The following is an 18,303-nucleotide window of genomic DNA, read 5'->3' on the forward strand; positions in this document are numbered from 1 at the left end:
TCACAATGGCCTAGTGTTGCATCATTTCCCTTCATGATAGGCAATGGTTTCTGAATTCATTGTGCAGAGAGTCGCTTTTCCAGATAGGGCATGGGCAGATGTTTGAGTTCCTTGTTGCTGGAGCTAACAGGCTATTAAATTCATAGCAAAACATCATTTAGGTAAACTACGTGTTCCCTGCATGGGTGCACTATAAGGGAGCCCGACTTTCAACCTAGCGTGCCAATGCAGGGATGGGCATAGTTTCTCTCTCTGCAAGGGGGATGCAAGAGCAGATAAGATGGATAGCTGGGCCTGCAGTGCTGACTAGCCCCAGGTGAGGTATTTCTGGCCAGGGCAGGGCTCCCATTATTTCAGGGCACTGGTGCCTACCGACTCAGAGGAAATAGTGCTCTCTGAGATGGAATCACCATGACTGATTTGAGAAGCCATCAGGTCACTGAAAAGCAGCTGCCTGCCATTCAACAGCTGCACTAAGGGAGAGAAAAGGCCTCACAGCACCTTCTGCAATTACCGGTCCTCATTAAAGTTCTAAGGGATGCCAATTATTACTTGGCAGCTCTTGGCTTGGTGAGGCAAAGTAGAAGATAGAGGCATTGGACTCAGAGTGGAAATATATGATCCCATCTGTGTTCAGCTCCCCAACAGTCCTTCATTGAAACCGATGGTTGCCTTCGATTGTTAGTTAGTTTGCCAAGGGCTTACCGGTCAAGATTAGAAAACGGCACCTTTCCACAGCCGGACTGAAAGACAGACTTGTCAAATAGTCATTTGGGTATGCTTTAAAACAAGGGAGACCAGTGTGCTGAATGGCAGCTGTCTATGCCAAACACCATTTCGTCTGCCATTTACATGGAGGAAATGGGACAAAACAAGTAATCTTAGGAGCTGATTCTGTTCTTACTTAAAATGGTGTAACACTATTGACTTTGTTCCAGAGGGGTAGCCGTGTTAGTCTGTATACAGCAAAAACAACGAGAGTTCGGTGGCACTTTAAAGACTAACAAATTTAATTTCAGCAGGCATAAGCTTTCGAGAGACTTCAGCTCGAAAGCTTATGCCTGCAAATATTAAATTTGTTAGTCTTTAAAGTGCCACAGAACTCTCATTGTTTTTACTATTGACTTTGAGTTATGTTACCAGATTTGACCATTACTTTGGGGGGCGCTCATTTATTAGGGTTACTTTTCTGTGGTGGGGGGAGGGGGTTGTAATTTTATCAATGTACTGCTTGTGTCACTTGTGTTTTCATATGGAGCTTTACTTCTCCCTTCTGCAAGTCCACTCCCAATGGAGCTACCCTGCAGGTCTTAAGTTTCCCAGGGCTGGGTTCCTCTAGCCCCAGATTCAGATAAACACCCATATTCACACACACACACACACACACACACTAACAGAGCGCATCTGAGCAGACCATGTCAATCAGCACTCTCAAGATGACCGCATATATACCCCTGGACTCCACAGGCTGGGTCAAACAGCACTTCCAAGCTGTAACCCTTATATGCCACAGGTTCAGCATGTCCCTACCCCCCACTTTCACATTACAATTATTCTGGTAGTAACCCCCTTGATGAGCAAACCCCACAGGATTGTTGGGCGCTACAGGGATCTTTAGCTTAGTTAAGAGGAGCACTGCTGCAGAACAAAATAGGGAAGCTGAGAACATGCAAGAGTAGGCGAAGTTTGGAGAGAGTCTGGCAACCAGCTTGATCATAAAAGTTATTTTATTGTCAGGTATATAAAACTTATGATACCAATAGTAATAGCCATACAAGGAGAGAAAAGCAACCAAACAATTACAACATTACATGATTTCACTTGGGGTACTGGGGAAATCTAACCCAAGTTTGATTACAAAAGTCAGGTTTAGAAAGTTATATCTGGAGTGAGAGAGAGAGAGAGAGAGAGAGAGAGAGAGAGAGAGTTGGGGTCTCACCACTCAGCACAGCTTGAACCGGTCAAAGGTTCCCAGGAGACAGATTTTTCAGCTTAGGGTCCGGAGCGCTTGAGACAGGCAGAGCCCCCGACACGATCAGTCAGCAAAAGGTGAAGTCCCAGTGGAACTGATGAAGCTTTTGGATCCAGGCATCAGAACAAGGTTTTGAGCTTGGGTAGGGGTTTTTGTAGGGAAGAAACAATGGTTCAAGGGAGAACACTAGATCTGTTTATGGGTAAACGATGACTCAAGGAAGTGTACCGGAGTTGTTTTGTTTGGGCTGGACAATAGGACCTGATCATTCCTGACTATGGGCGGTGTTCCTTCAAGGGAGCTCACAATGCAATTAGGCAGATTCAGTATTTGGATGCCAATAGAGGGTTCGTTACTAGAATTGGTCTGATAACTGCTGAGCTGGGAGTGTGCAGATGTGGGTTCACTAACATCAGGAGTAGAGATCCCCCATCATGCCGTGTTTCTCTGGTCCTAGAGTTCAGTATGGTCCGTGCCTTGGAATTTCTGTTCTCCATTCTGTATGCTAATGGAGATGCCTCTGTGTCTCATCTTCCATGAAAATGACTCTAGGGGACTTGCCTTAATCCTGTCACCCTTCTCCGGAGGGGTTTAAGCGTGTCTCCCATTGCCTTTTCATTGAAGTCTTTCTTTTGATTTGTTCTGGTTCAAGCAGAGGCTGGGAGGCGGAGAGGAGGTTACTTCATGAGTAAGACAAGTTGGGTACTGTGCCCTGGTTCCCCAAGAACACAGAGCTAACCGGGAACAGTTACTTTTGATTTACACCAGCACAAGTTAAATCGGAGGTTTGTCTTTGGTCTTTGATCGTTTTCTTGTTTGACCATGGTTTTTATGGTCACTAATGTTCTAATATCTGGAATAGTAAAGAACTATCCCTCTTCTCCCTTATCCTCCTGGACAAAGTACAAGCAGTTGTTGCTGAACAGTTTGCATTTTGTTGACACAGCAGATCTGGTTTTTCTACTCATTGCAGGGAAATTATTAATAGGTTATTCTTACTCCTATTTAAAGAGGAAAAGTAAAACACTCTTTCAGGCTGAGAAATACTAATGAGCAGGGGAAACATGGTAAAATACTATATTATATATTTAATTTATATATTTATTTATTTATTTTCCAAAAGGCCAGGAATTCTAATAATTGATTTTGCAAAACTAAAATACATTGAGTTTTTATGAAAACAAAACCACCCTGGCTTGACTCATCTCATATGTTAGAAAGCATTTTGAAATCCTTGGATAAAAGGCGTTAGAACAGTGCAAAATACTATTATTATACCACAATCTTTTTAAAAGTTCAAGGTATGTCATCTGATTTTCTAAATGCCTTTGACTCCTATTTGTAAGACCTTTTGCCCAGAATAGGAGTGAGAGGATTAAAAAAAAAAAAATCTTGCTCACTGTGTAGTTTACATCTTGTTAAATGGGATTAACATGTGGACCTACTTCAATAAGAATTCCTGAAAAAAAAAAGTTCTTTAGTGTGAAGTCTTCTGCTTTAACTAGTCAGCACTAGAGCTCCTTTTCCTTGTTTCCTCTTTGTTGTCTCATTGCCATTGCAGTTTTCCAGTAAAATGAGGGATCACATGAAATACCATATGGAGAAGGAACATGGAAACAAAGTACAAACATGGAAACAAAGTTAGGTGTTATTACTGGAGGAAATAAGATTCACTTGCTTTGGTATGTAGAGAAGACTACATTTATCTGATTGGTAGCAATCAGTGTGAAGCACCTCAGCTGTTGCTGAGAGCACCTCATGATCAAAATTACTGAAATTAAATGATCTAAAAGCTTAGTTCATGCAGATATTTGGGAATCTGATTCTTTTCTCTCTTACACCATTGCCAACAATGTAAATTCCTTCATTGGCTTCAGAGAAGACTTCAAACATGATTAGACTCAGACCTTTGCGTTGTTTTTTCCAGAGTGCATATGGAGATGGCATTCAATGTTTGTATTTTTAAATGGTTCAGTATTTCCAGCTAGTGATAAGTGACTGATATTTTGTTTAGATATGGGGCCAAAATATATATATTTTTAATATCTTTCTTTCCTCCCTTTTCCCAGCCCCAAATCCTCCTTCAAAAGGCTACAAAAGGGGAATTTTAGGAGTGAAGGAAATTACAACAGATTCACAATGATATATAATATCGGAACAAATTTGTCTACCCTGTTATTTTATTAATCCAAAGATATGCTTGGCACTTCATGCAAAGATTAAATTCCCCTTCTGCAGAGTGGAGTAACTTTCTGCGCAGTTACGGTGCTGCATGAGAAGCATGCCATGCAGAAATGTTGCCAGAATGTGCAGATGTCATAGAACAGAAGTAAATAAAAACAAAGATGAGTGGAAATACTTTTTCTAATTCTACAGTCATGAAAATACATAAGCAAATGGAAAGCATTGTATGTGTAATGGAAGTGACAGTTGCTAAATAAATTGTCTGCTATGCATACATGAATCTCACTGGCATGACAATTATGGGTCATATTCATCCCTCATATAATTCCAGAGAAGTCAATAGAAGAAAGCCTGGCCCAACTGAAATCAATGAAAAAAACCTCCCTTGACTTCATCGGGGTCAGCATTGCACCAGCTGAAGTTGCATCAGGGATACATTTAACCTGGAGTGCACAGATTGTCCAGCTACTGAAATTAGACTGTATCTCTTGAACTACATTAGGGGCTCTCATGTGCTCATAGAAATTAGGGAGTGTATCTGGAAAACCACCCACTTGCCTCAATTTTAGAATTCAGGAGCTCACATTCTAGAGCTTGGAGTTGGGGTAGGGAGGGAATCAAACTTCAAAAGCCAAACAGTGTCCTTAAATAAACTTGCACCACTTCCTTTGGAGTTAATGGGAACATGCAGAGGACAGAATTTGGCTCAAATGGAGTGTTTTTAATTTGACTATTTAGATAGCTAATTCTTTTCTGATCTGTGTCAGGGACCAGGGGCATGGGCAGCCCTAGCTAGTGATTACAGCAGGAGTCAGAGCCAGGTTACCTGGAGTGAGTCAGGGCAGGGGCCAAGGTAGGCACTACTGCAGCCATGAGCAAATGTTTTGAGCAGCCACCATACTGTTGCTGGGCTTAAGAGCAACCCTGCTAGCTTCCTCAGCCAATCAGATGAGCATTCCAGCTGATGCAACCCAGCTATGCTCATAAGGCTATCAGGAGACTGAAGAGGTACAGCTGCAGGACCTTATACCTGACAGTGTGTCACAGCCTACATTTTCAGAAATGACTAGGGAGTGTGGGCATGCCACCTGAGAGCCCTTAATGAGAGGATGGGTGCTCAGCACTTACATTAACAAGGACTTTTTTTTTTTTTTTTTTTTTAATGTGTCAGGCTGGGTACCCAAAAACTGAGGTGCCCCAAATCACTAGTCACTTTTGGAAGTTCAAGTCTATATTAGCCTGAACTGTTCTTTTTCCACCTATTTTTAAAGAAATGTTTTTGATCCAAGATTTCCAATGACGTAGCCTGTAAAAACAATGGGAAGTCCATTTCTTTTATAAACTGGTGTAGAAGAAAGTGAGAGCATGAGGCCCGAAGCCTAGCATGACAGGCCAAGGCATAAGGCTTAAGCTAAAAGAATGGTCAAGTCGGTCATAAAGCCAAGTTAGCAGGAGTCAGGCTGTGAACTTACAACCTCACAGAAACTGGCAAGAAGAAAGCTGGTACTGCAAACACACACTGTTCCAAAACATTACTAAAGTCTAAAAATATATATCAGAGACAGAAGGTACGAGAACCAAAGAGATAACAAGGGCCACCAGACCCCCTGAAATGACACTTGAATGGATAGAAATGTCTTTTAATATGACAAATAGAGATGTTTTACCCGAACCATCCAGTTCAAGGTAAAGGTGGTATCAGACTACGTCAAGAGGGTGGCAGCTACCTGCATCAAAGGGGCAAAACCAAACTTGTCTGTAACAGTGTATAAAAGAGGGTGTCAGAGAGAATGATAATGTCCGGCCTAGGGGATAACAGAGTCCTGCCTTTAATTGTGCCATTCTGTTGTAACGGAGCACTCATATTTGACATGTACTTATAAGCTATAGGTCGCTTCTCCTTCTGCTTCAACTGCAATAAACCTGGTCGGGTGCCTTCATTGCTCTGGTCTTGCATGATCCATGGTCGTGTCGATTCATTTGATCATGAGTGCAGTCTTGGATACCTGCGCAGAGCTGGGACAGCACCTATACTGGAGGCACATGCACACAGCCAACACTGGTGGCCGTGACCGCTGATCAGGTAAGTAAAAGAGCTGTCCTCTGTAGGAATCACAATCTAATGTGACAGAAAACCATGAGCTAGGTGATCCTCTTTTACCCTCCCTTCAAATACCCACAGAATTTGATGAATTTTGGACGCACTGGGTAGCAAGTAAAGGTGGTCCATATGAGTTTGAAAAACAGAGTGGGGAAACATGGACAAGACTATGTAGAGCAATGTCAGAGAGCGTTGCTCTGAAAGATAACAAGAGTAAAAAGCGTAGAGTACTCCAAATGATGGCCATGCTATTAGATGGTTAAGACAGCATGTGATTAAGGTGTTGGAGCTAGCAACAAACACAATGAAAGAGTTAGAAGAGGTAAGTCAAGCAGCGGAACATTGGAAAAAAATCAGGCTCTGCTGGCAGGGCAAAAAGCAGTTCAGACACATGATGTGCTCGAGCAAATGAAACAGGAAAACAAAAATCTAGAAACAGCTGTAGAAAATTTACAAAAAAGAAGTACCATCTCCCATAATAAATCTTGGAGGACAACAGCAGAATCTGTGTACTTTTATAGCACTTGGTATGTGGGGACAGAAATGGAAAAAGGTGACCCTAGCAAAATTAAAAAATTAACCAGGGGCTACCACATTGCAACCATCACCATGCGATAAAAGCCAGGTGCCGGTAAAACTTAAATCAAGACCTAGACTGGTGCCTGTCAGAATGGGAGAAGTAAGTGCACAGGAGGGAGAAGTAGCAAACAATACTTCCACTGAATTGGTAAATCAGATAAAGGAGAAAATGGAACAGTTCACAGAGCACATTAGAAGACAGGAGCTGCGACTTGATCGCAGGGGAATAGATAAAAAAGAATTTTAAAGTGAAAAACTAAGAGTAGGGAATTTAACATCTAAATGTAATGCATTAACACATGCAGTTGCCCAGAAACAGTCAACTACTGCAGGCAAGGGCACTCCTGCAATCTATTTGGCATGCACACAAAAGCAACGGATGCTGGGGGAACAAATTCAAGTTTTATAAAAGCAGGTAACAACCCCCAGTCTCCATCATCATCAGATTGGCCAAATTTACATCCACACAAATATAAAAACAAAGCCAACATTTTATTAACTCATTTATTGAGGCTCATAACCTAAGCAATAACATTCTGTCATTGGAATTTTAATTAAAAATAAATACTTCAACCACTTTATGCTGTTTTTCATTTTGGGGTGATATTTATAAAAATATTGGCACCCTCATACGCCTGATTGTGCCTGACTATGAAATGAGTTTCTAAACTAAATAGACCTAGTTCCACTGACTGAATTTCCAAAGCAGCCACAGGTTTCACCTTATAAAAAATGAGCAGGTTTCTTGGTTAATCAATCTGGCACCAATACAATTAGATTTGCTCATATTGGCACATTAGACACAATGAGGTGAACTTGTATTTTTACATTAAAAACAGGAGTTAATTAAATACAAGTCCTTATGTTTAAAATACATGTATAAATGATCGACTAAACTGACAAAAGCAAGGTGATTCAGAGGAAATATCACAGTGATAACTAGTTTTGTTTTGTCTAGTTATTGAAGTACACCTACGTGATGTTTGTATAGGCACGCTGCAACATCTTGGGGGATTAGAATATACTTCAAAAAGGAGAATGCACTCAGTTTCCTTTGTTCTCACCTTTCAAATCCGAGCAGAGTAACCACGGTTTCCTGGAACTCTGGGTATTGTTTCGGCAATCTCTCTCGTTTAAAAAAAAAAAAAAAAAAAAAAAAAAAAATTCTGCCAAGGATGATTATAGTTCAGGTAGCTTTTATATCTACCTGTTTTTTGCTTTTTCAAGTAGCAACTACAGCCAAAACTCACAAACTTCAAAATGGTGACCGAATCAGGACCATACCTAAGGTCAAACAGACTAGATGGGAAGGTGGAGTCACAGCTTTAGAAACAAATGGAGGCTTACTGGGGGTGAATTCAAAGTACTGGTAGTTAATGAAAATGCTCCCTTACTTGGAAGGGCCTCACTGGCTACCAGTTATTGATGCTGAATAGAGCACTGAATTGCCTGTTACTTGAAGAGTGTTTTTTCAGTGTCATGACTGCACAAGTCCTTTCTGCTACAGATAGCAATGCTGAGTGACATTACCACTGTTAATGTTTTCTGTCTCTCAAATCACACACACACACTCACGCCATATGACAGCGATCTCTGATGTGAAAGTGTGCAATGTGCCTGCACTTAGCATGGGAGTACAAGTAAGCAGATCTATGACCCCTGAAGAACTGGGGCTTATCTACACTTGAAACACTACTGTGTATATGCTCACTACAGAGATGGGAGGGGGTTCTCCCATCAGCACAGTTAATCCACCTCCCTGAGAGGTGCTAGCTAGGTCTACCTGAGGGTTAGATTGGCTTAACTATTTAACTCAGGGGCGTGGATTTTTCATATCCTTGAGCGACCTAGCTGTATCAACTTAAATTTTGTGTGTAGACATAGCTTTGTTAATGTTGTACCATGTCAACCTCTAGAAGAGATCCCCATCAATGAAACAGTAATATAGATGTATGTTACACAATTGGCTTAATATTAGTAAAGTTACAGGGATAAATTAACAGTTACTCTTGGATCCTATTGTGCCTATTATATAATAAGTGTTATTAAACAGAATAGCCAGTATTCAGCCTGCCTGTTTTTAAAAGAAACCTGCATCATTTAATATATCCTATGGCTGCCCAACAAACAGGTGAAGAAAGGAATCATAGCTCAAGTATTAAATTAGTTAAAATGCAAGTATTTGGATGTAGTAGGACAACAGGAAAGAAAACGTTTTATCTTAAAGGCAGGTCAGAAAATCCAACTCTTTTGAAATGACCACATACACATCAAATGAGATGTTTAATTCAAATTGTATTTGAGTTGAGTGCAAAATAAAGGTCTTAAATGGTGAAGACAGTTTTCATATGTACATACCTCAAAAACAGCTAAATAAATGGTTTTTTATTATTTGAATTACTGTAGTATCAAGAGTCCCAAGTCAGGATCTGGGTTCTGTAGAGACACACACAATAGGGGAATTGTCCCTGCCTGGACTTGCTTGTGATCTCAGGTCCCATACTCTCAATCCTATCCAATCGGGCTCATCTCATAGATTCACAGATTCCAAGACCAGAAGGGGCCATTGTGATCATCTAGTCTGACCTCCTGTACAACACAGGCCATAGAACTTACCAAAATAATTCCTAGAGGACATCTTTAAAAAAAATCAAAAAAAAAAAAACCCATCCAATCTTGATTTTAAAAAATGCCAGTGATGGAGGATCCATCACGACTGTTGGTAAATTAACCATTACACCAAGTACCCTCACTGTTGAAAATGTACACTGTATTTTCAGACTGAATTTGTCTAACTTCAACTTCCAGCCATTGGATCGTATTGGTCTTTTCAATCTAGTAGAGAAAGATACATCATCATTTGTTTTTTGTGCAGATGATTACAGTCTGTAATCAAGTCACCCTTCCCTTTATTAAGCTAAATAGTGATAGAGTCAAAGAACTCAATCTATTAGGCATGTTTTCTAATCCTTTAATTATTCTTGTGGCTCATCTCTGAACTCTCCCAATTTATCAACATCCTTCTTGTATTGTGGACACCAGAACTAAACACTGTATTCCAGCAGCAAAGACCAATATGGGTGTTGAACATTTTTTAAAGTACTCAATCAAAAATATGCATTTAAAAAACAATGGATATTTAAAAGGGAGGAGTGGATGCAGAAAACTAAGACACACAAAGTCAGCCAACTTCATAACTGGCAGATAATGAAACAAAAAATCCCCCACATCATGAATTCAACAAAAGGCAGTTGTGTCACAGTATTGCAAAGTCCCCATTAAGCTACAAATAGGCCTGCTCCATAAAAACAAGTCACCATTTTTTAAAGTGCCAAACCAGTCAAATGCTGTGGTAGAAATCTGAAAGAACAGATCCTATCTCTCTCTTAATTGGAGTCAGAAAAGTTCTCCCTATTCCTTCTGAGCAAATCCTTTCCAAACAAACTATTGACAATACTGCCAATTTGCTATTCACCTGCTACAGTAGAAATTCACATTCACTTAAACTAAAATATTAACACAGGATGCTGTATTTAAATAAAGAGGCATTTTACTGAGAAAATATTCAGAATAATATTAAAATAAATATTTAAAATGTATGTACCAGGTAATGAGCACAGTAGCTAATTCATAGCGTGAAGTCTTTCTCAGCCATCTCTTAAATCAGTATCAGCCAGTCAAACCCCATCTAACAATTCAGAAAGGTGATCATTTACTAAATAATGAACCAAAAGTAACTGTGTATGACATGCTCAGGGTCTAACGGATTGCCACATTTCAGGTCAGGAGGGAATTTTCCCTTGGATCAGATTGGCAGAGACCCTGGGGTTTTTTTTGCCTTCATCTGCAGCATGGGGCACAGGTCGCTTTTAGGTTTAAGTTAGCATAAATGGCAGATTCTCTGCAACTTGAAGTCTTTAAATCATGATTTGAGGGTCTTAGGACTCAGCCAGCGGTCTATTACAGGAGTGGGAGGACAAGGCTCTGTGGCCTGCAATGTGCAGGAGGTCAGACTGGATGATCATGATGGTCCCTTCACCTTAGGGTTTATGAGTGCCGTGTGGAATTACTCTATCTTGTCTAATTTGGCTGCAATCAAAGGACCTCATCTGCTCCTTCTAGATTCTGATTGTCCAGCATTCTATGTGAAAAGACAGTCTGCTACCAAGGAACAGAAGGCTTCAGGAGGCATGGACACAGATGCTGCAAGAGATAACCCAGACAAGTATCCTACCTTTCTCAACCCCCTTCTTTGAATCCTACTGCAGAGACCAAGAGGAGAAGCCAAATCCAAGCCACATAAAGGAGAGCAGGTGCTCTTCACTCTCTTCTCTAGTGCAGTGGAAAGAAAAAAATTGGGTACTCTCTTACCTCAAGGTGCTTTCTAAAGGAAGGAAGCACTTCAGCTTTCTGGGTCCTCTCAGTATCTAAAGATGTAGCAGAACACAGTCATGCCCCCTTCCTGGTGGGAGATCTGCCATCTTGACTCTTGACTGAATAAGCTTAGCAGTGATTCTGATTTATAGCCTCACACAGCCCCCTATGGTGGCAGAAATTCAGTACTGCAAGACTCCCATTGAAAGTAAGAGGAAACTGCACTATTAGAGTGTTTGTTCTCCCCCCCAGTTCACTTCTTCTGCTTTGAATTGGTCCTGATCCTGCAAAAAGCAATGAATGTGCTTAACTATACACATGAGTAGTCCCATGACTTCAATGCTATTACTCATGTGAGTAAAGTTAAGCATGCGTGTGATAGTTTGCAGGATCAGAGCGCTACTATTCATGGGTGGCTGCAGTGGATGGTCAAGGAACTGTTGCTGCAGCTGAGACTAGCTGGAGCATTGAGGCTGTCTGGCCAGATTTCCTCTGCCTTGGCTATGCTCCTATAATTTCTAGGTGTGTGAACCATCCCCTTTATGCCCGCAGATTCAAAGGATGTTGCAGAACTCTGAATAGGGGAATAAATGACCTTAGTGCAAATGGATTATTGAATGTTTTCCCAGCATTTGGGAAACATACATGAAGTTTCTGTCTCTTAACACAATGAGCTAATTGTTCTTATTAGACACTAAATTTCCCAGTCACAAGTTCCCTGAGCAGGGGTAATCAATAGGCAAATGGCAGGCCAAATCTGGACCACTAGATGCTTTTCAATGGACCCTGAAATCTTTTTATATACTTATCATTATCATTGTTATTATTATTTTTATGATTTTTTCTGGACTCTGGACCTTGACGATACCTTGACCAAGAAATTTGGACTGTGGCAAAAAATAATTGACTACCACTGTCCCTGGGAAAAAGATGGAATTCAGTGTTGGCAAATCTGAGTTATCTATTGAAGTTATGGCTAGGTTGGCAATCAATGAGTCTCCAGCAACAAGAAGTAGCCTTCATTAGAAACTTTGGTATGTATTGTTAGTAAAGGAAGCACTTGACAGCTGCAGTAATAAATACATTGTAGCTTGTTTGGCTGGAGAAGGACTACTTATTGAATAAAATGGCCATAGATCTAAGAGTCCTATTCTTCTGTAATAATCCCTCACTTCAGAAAAGCCACTTGAGATCTCATGATTAAAACACTGATGAGCCTAGGTGAATTAACGCAATACTAGCACAGCATCCCTTTCAGCACTTAGTTTGCATGCTGTGATGGGAGACTTTTAAGCACACTCAAAACCAATACTCCCCACACTTACAAAAGAAACTACCTCTCTGTATGTTGGGTTTTGTTTTTTATGAGATGCCACATGTAATGCAACAAAGGACTGTATCCGCAATGTGGGCAGACACACAAAAGTTTTATTTATTTCTTCAGGTGTGACCAACTTGAGCTCCATGGTGCAAGCAGGTTCCTTGTTAACTGACATTCCTCGTTATATTCTATTAATACAGTGATGGGAGAAGCTTCAGCGCACTGTGAAATTTAAACCAGCACCAGCCTGAAGCCCTGCCATGTTAGTGTCTCTCATACTGTGAGGCCAGTTTTCCTGGAGATTCTGACGTCTTCCAGGGGAGGCTTGAGTAAGACCAAGGCAATGGAGGGACTGTGGCAGAAGAGAATAAAGTGGTGGTGAGTGCAGTATAGGTAGCTGGTATAAATTCATGTAGCTCCAGTGACTTCATGGGAACTACAATTTGCAATAGCAGAAGATCTGCCTCTAGAAACTTAAGTTAGGGATTTTCCCACCCTTAAGACTTGACAAAAGCAGAATATTGAATATTTTGCAGTGATTATACCATAAGGTAGATTCTGGCACAGTCTTGCATAAGAGTAAGGCTCAGTGTCAAACTGCACCACCCTTCTGGAAGTCCTGATCCCTCCAAAAGCTTCTTCCTGCAAAAGGATATGGGCTGGTACACAGGAGGGAAAAGGATATGGGTCCACTTTCTTTACAGACAAAGACAGCTCCCTCCTGGATGCCCATAGTGGGAAATAGCCTCATGTGGGATGCAAAAGGTTCAGGGAGGAAATTACAAAATCTCACCCACACCATCCTATTCCTTTGAAGTACTACAGCAGAACATAAGAGCAGAAAGATTTCTGGTGCCCACTGTCCACAAGCTGTCTGCACTGATACCCCATAACTTAAAGGAAGACAGACAATGTGGTTGCAACTGTGAGGAGCAGATCTACAAAACTGTACTTCATCATGTGCCTTTAATCTCTCAATGTGCACAATACTGAAATGCAAAATGCATTTTCAAAACATACCTTTAGATTTTTTTAAATAGTTTTTGAAAAAAGTTGCAGCCCCATCTGCCCTACTCCTTTTGAAGTACAGTCCCAGGACATCACAGTCAAGCACAGCTTGGTGGCAGATTCATGATCTAGAAGTTAGAGTAGAGGTCTGAGACCCACCACTTGGAACAGTTCTTGGCTCTGATGTGTGACCTGGTAATTCATTACCTCTTTCAGTGCCTCGCTTTACCCATCTTTAAAATGGCTATAATAAAACTTACCTACCTCACAGGAGTATTGTAAGAACTAATGCAGGAATATACTGTATATAAAACACTTTGAAATTCCTGGATGAAAAGTGCCATAGAAGAGCCATTTAATGATACTATTCACAATGTTGGCAAATCCATTTTTTCTGTGAGCATGTCAGCCCTCTTTTGGGCATAAAGCATAAAATCCAAGAAGAACCTCACTTTTACTCTGCAGCGATTGACATAGTGTCTAAGCAAAGTCCACTGCATTTGTTAAGTGAAATGCCACTGGATGTATTATTATTATTATTTTAGCATCTCTTTTCCTCCTGTGTTTTCAGTTAGTTCTAGATACTTCAAGGTGATCAACAGTTGCACAAACAAGGAACCAACTATTGCATCATGCCGCACTGAAGCTCAACATTTAACAAAACAAAAGGATAAGCCAAAAAAACCCTCCCCCAAGCCCCCAAACCCTTCATAAAAATCAGTAAGATGCTTTTATTCAATGAGAGTGAATTCTAAATCAAGATTTTCTTTTTCCCATCAATTATTAAAGTGTGCAAGAAAAAGGGCAACAACAGAGGACAAACAGGGCATTCTGAAAAAATGGAAGTGTTGTGTGAAAATAGCTCAATCAGAAGCGGAAAAAAAATCTTAGATGAAACTGCTAATATGATGAAGCCAACCATAAAAGCTGCATAATATGAAAAGCTTTACTCTCTCTAAGCCCATTGAAGCGGGCTTTGGATCATGCCAGAAGGGTCCTACTTTATCAGAATCATTGGCCACATTCAGACCTTGTGTAAGCAGGTGCATATCCATGGAAGTTAATGGAATTGCACCTACTTATACTAAGTCTGAATTTGGCTCTATGTAGAACTCAGACCTTCCACATCAGAAGTACTCCTCAGGCAGCTGACCCAATTATATTCTGCTTGGCTGGTTTACAGACCCTTTGGCTTCACTCTGGGTAGCAGCGCACTCATGCTTACTGCCACACACACTTTCAGAGGCCTTGCATAGAGAACCAGAATGGTATATAATCTCTCCAACTTTCCCCATCCCGCTGGTAAAAGATAAATATTATTATTATTATTATTATTATTTTGAGTCTTGGGGAGTAAATTTGGTTTGTGAACGTTAATTCAGAGCAGTGCTTGATTTGTCGTGGCATGGTCTCACACCCCAAATCAGACACAACTGCCTCAATCTTTCCAGCTGGGCATCTTACACACTCCATTAGTGCATGTACAGTACACAGTCTTGCAGCTGTCTATGTTCGTACCCATCTGCTAGGTTGGCACACAAAGATATTATGGCTACTTCAGTGGATACGAAACTACCAGAGGCACATGTAGTTTTTTGATATTTGGAGAGGTTAGGGATAAAGGTCTACGAAACTTTTGAAACAAAGCTCTAGAGCAGCCCTATTTCATCTGATTTCAGGTTTTGTCACAGAGCTAAATTTTTATTGTCTTGCCAGAATATTATATGGTCCCTATCACCACCATATTTGAGAATCTCACATTATTATGAAATTTACACATGAGATGTATGTATCTATTTTCCTGCTCCATTCAGCCAGGAACTAGAGTTTGGAAGGCACATGGGAGTGTTGTGGTTTTATTGTTTGAAGGCTGGGTTGAGGACATGGGTTTTGCATTTTATTTTGAAGATACTGAGTTTCATTGTCACCCTAATCGCCTCCAGGAGAATTCCACATCTGGACCAGTTGCTCAGAAAGCTCTGCATTCTGTGTACACAACAAATTTCTCTGTTGAGGCTTCAGTGTCATCCTCCCAGTGGAATATCACCTCCTATCACTATGTAAAGGTGAGGTTTTTTCTCAAATAACTTGGGTGAGTCACAGGGAGGGCTTTGTAGGTGAGGACTGAAAACATGACTTTGACTGGGTATTCAGTGGGTAGCCACTGAAAAGAGCAGGGTACTGGAATGATGTGCTCTCAACAGCCTTGGGAAATCATTGGTGGCCATTGTAAGTTAGACCAGCCTTCAGCCATCTCTAGTTTATGCTCACCCACAGTTTAGGATCTCGGCCTTAGTCTAAGGGTTTCAATGAGCTGGAGAGATTTAGGTTTCTATAAGTCTAATGCATTGGAAAAGATAAAGTCTTGTAAAAGATACTCCAATTTATTAAAATTTTTCACATTTTTTAGAACTCTTACCTGTACATTTTTAAGATAGAAATATTTTGCTAATGACTAAAGGAACATCTGTGGTATACAAGCAATTTGTTTCCTTTTGTTTAATTTATTACATGCCTTGGGCAAGCCCTCTGGGGGAAGAAAATATGAATGAAACAATTAGGAAAAAAGTGACTTTTTATCATTGTGTTCTATCAAACTAAAAAGCCTCTAGGGTTGCAAATTTGTGGGCAATATAATATAATATGTCATGTAAAAAATCATAGGAGTAGGTTTTTACTGTTTTAAAGCATTGTAAAGGAAACAAAAAAAAAAGATTTCTCATTTGAATTCTAGAGTCAAAATATATTAGAATAAATAGACACACTAGATGTATCAAGCTGACACATAACATACACCTTTTAATGACAGAACATACAGTGGACATCATTAAAAGCTCAGCATTTGCTGCTTCATGTAGTAATTGTGGTACTGCATTGTAGATGCTGGTGCCCAGGACAGTGGATTTCTAAAAGCACCCACTATATTCATTTGCGCATAGTCTTTGCAGGAATAATTAAAAAAAAAAAAAAAAAAAAAAGAATACTATACCACTTCAGTTGTCAGAGCGCTCTTTCAGGTATGGCAGGTTGGCTCTTCAGTGAATTGTACTATACACTGGGATCTAGATGGATTTATATATGTAAGTATTGGAAAATAACTCCTATTTTTCATTTAATTTTTTTCATTGATTTATTTTGATACAATATCTGAAGTTCTCTTCTTATCTCATCAAAATCTCCAGCTATCTAGAACATGCTGAGCGCTCAGAGGTCCAGTGCATTTCTGTCAATTGTCTCTCCACATCAACGATAGAAACTGCAAGTGCATTACCTCCAGGACCTTGTTGTTGTCCAGTGTATTGGCCAAAGATCAACCAAATGGCAAAGGAAATCATTTCCAAAAATAGCAGGTATTCCTTTGACACCTTATCCAGTCTGTGGTTTCAACAGGAAGGAACAAAAGTGCACCATAACTGGCCATCTGTTGACCATGCTTATTACACTCTGGAACACACATTCTTTTGTTCATGTTTCAGTGCTTTACATTCATTTTATGAAACCTGGAAGATAGCGAAAAATCAATTTATAATAAACTGATGTTGAGGCAGGTGTATACACGAGGATGTACTGAAAAGGAGATAAATCACACAAGAGCATGTAGAGTTTGGGGAAACAAAAAACTGAATGCTTCATAAGGTACAAAACTTTCCCTTATGGAAGAAATCAGATGGAATTTAATAGAAATGAAACCAATAGGACTCAAAGAAATACAGCAGGTGTAATGGAATGCTAAACTGGTTTATACTGTTCAACCATTAGGTAGCACCATGTGTACCATATCTTAAACTCATAACAGTCATTCCTGTCAGTACTATATAGTGTCTTAAGATGAATACATCCCTGATGGGAAAGAAACTCTGAAGCCAGTCAACATCTAGTACAGAAGCCTACCCTGATAATAGCAACCCTACAACCTACCATGTACAAGGTGTACATAACATGGTGTCAGAAGTAAACTAGTGCCAAAGGAGTACAGAAACAGAATGAAAGCAACAACAAAGTTTTCAAACTGAAAGAACAAAACAACAAAGATTGTAGGCTCAATCTCATCAACATGCCATGCTTCAATGATCCAGAGAACTTCAGTTTTGACAATCTTTCAAAGGGGACAGACTGGAAGTAGTATTTTGCAAGATTTTGCATTGCGTACAAACTCCACAAGGAAACTGAACACATTCAGTTATGCTCTTTAATTTATTCTATGGGGAAGCAGGCAGAGCATATTTTTAATCTTTTACTGTTATCAAAGACACTCACAAAGATGACAGGGTTCTGGCTATGTTTGATGCATATTTTATATCTCAGAGAAATGTGGTTTATGAAAGAACATGTTTTCAACAGAGAATTCAAGAACCAGGAGAAAATGTTGGTTGTTTTAAAAGAGCTCTTTATGCACACACTAAAAACTATGATTTTTGAATTGCAAAACATGAAAATATCAGAGACAGGTTGGCCCTTGGATTAACAGACAAGAACCTTTCACAACAGGTACAATTAAAAATAGACTTACCCATACCCACAGCTATTCAGATAGCAAAGCTATCCAAACTGGTAAACAGCAAAATATAAAGCAACTAGCCAAACTTGAAATACATGAAACTAGCTATAAACAGACATGAATGTTAAAAGTCATTACCATAAAAGCTCTGAGATTATGAGGAAATTCCAGGCAAACACCAAAGCCTTTCAGCCTAAATTCACAAGATGTGGAAAAATTCATAACCCAAGAGATGATGCATATCCAGCAAAAGGCACAAGGTATAA

General features: G+C 40.0%; 1 long non-coding RNA gene across 2 annotated transcripts in view; it reads right to left on the reverse strand.

Moving 5' to 3' along the window:
• LOC137152170 (uncharacterized) overlaps positions 1-11,320 on the reverse strand; it is a 69,357-nt gene extending 58,037 nt beyond the window's left edge. The window contains exons 1-2 of one of the 2 annotated variants that reach the window (XR_010919460.1): positions 11,208-11,320; positions 10,441-10,524 (exon numbers count right to left, since the gene is read on the reverse strand). This is a non-coding gene — a long non-coding RNA (uncharacterized lncRNA). The remainder of the gene's footprint in view (positions 1-10,440; positions 10,525-11,207) is intronic. The other variant, XR_010919461.1, reaches the window with a different exon arrangement.
• Positions 11,321-18,303: the final 6,983 nt, after the last annotated feature.

The sequence above is a fragment of the Emydura macquarii genome, unplaced genomic scaffold (assembly GCF_026122565.2).
Source record: "Emydura macquarii macquarii isolate MOO-44397 ecotype Brisbane River unplaced genomic scaffold, CSIRO-AGI_Emac_v2 contig_1146, whole genome shotgun sequence".
NCBI classification, from domain to species: domain Eukaryota; kingdom Metazoa; phylum Chordata; order Testudines; family Chelidae; genus Emydura; species Emydura macquarii.